The 949-nt window shown below is 34.8% G+C and overlaps 1 pseudogene; it reads left to right on the top strand.

The window, feature by feature from the left end:
- Positions 1 to 949, top strand: part of LOC107686525 (uncharacterized) — a 45,891-nt pseudogene that overhangs the window by 15,440 nt on the left and 29,502 nt on the right.

The raw sequence follows: 949 nt of genomic DNA, 5'->3' as shown, positions 1-949 counted from the left end.
CACACACACACACACACAGACACACACACACACATATATTCATTTATTTAAAATAAAATAAAAAAATAATACAAAAAAAAAACACTCCCCAGAAAAAAGGGCACTTTCTCTCGAAGAAGAAAAAGGGTAGGTGCTTACGCCCCCTTTGATGTCTATTGGCGCTTTTCCACTGCATGGTACGGCACGGTATGGTTCACTTTTGGGTAAACTCTGCTGATCACTGATTGGCCGGAGAGAATCGTCACTACCTTCGTCACTTTAACACTGAATTTACGACAGAGACACAACAGAACCAGTGTTGCCAATTTGGGGATTTTGTCTCCAAATTTAGCTACTTTCTCATTGTAGCTGCGACTTTTTTTAATTTTTTATTTAATGCTATTTTAGCTATACTTAAATAAAACTAGCGATTTTTTGGAGATTTTTAACCTGCAGTTACAAATGCATTAATACTGTTTTGATATTTTAAACATAAAACGTTGAATACTGATATCTGAAATTATAAAAAAAAAAATGGAAAGATACTTTAAATGTGAAATTAAAACTGCCAGCAGGTGGCAGCAAGTCACTGTTAATAAATGAGTCATTGCAATTGAACCGAATCATTTAAACGGTTAATTAATTCAGGAACAAATCAGCGTCAAGTTGCTCAGAGATGCAAATTGGAATTATATTTGTTGGCGAAAACAGCAAAAACAGGCAATACTGTGTCTAAAACTTAAGTGTCTTAATATTAAATTGTTGTTTCTTGAACTGCTGTATAAAATCAATATCACATTTGGAATCATGCTGCTTTTTTGGTGGAAAAAAACGTCAGTCTTCGCGTGATACTGATTAACTATATGATATATACATTTCTGCCCCCATATCTTGAGTTCTGTGATCATTCTAAGATCATTCATTCCTGGAACTCGACAGCTGTGCGCAAACAGAAACACACACACACACA

The sequence above is a fragment of the Sinocyclocheilus anshuiensis genome, unplaced genomic scaffold (assembly GCF_001515605.1).
Source record: "Sinocyclocheilus anshuiensis isolate Anshui unplaced genomic scaffold, SAMN03320099.WGS_v1.1 scaffold1146, whole genome shotgun sequence".
Lineage (NCBI taxonomy): Eukaryota > Metazoa > Chordata > Actinopteri > Cypriniformes > Cyprinidae > Sinocyclocheilus > Sinocyclocheilus anshuiensis.
The sequence above is the reverse complement of the archived record's forward strand: the minus strand, read 5'-3'. Positions and strand labels throughout refer to the sequence as shown.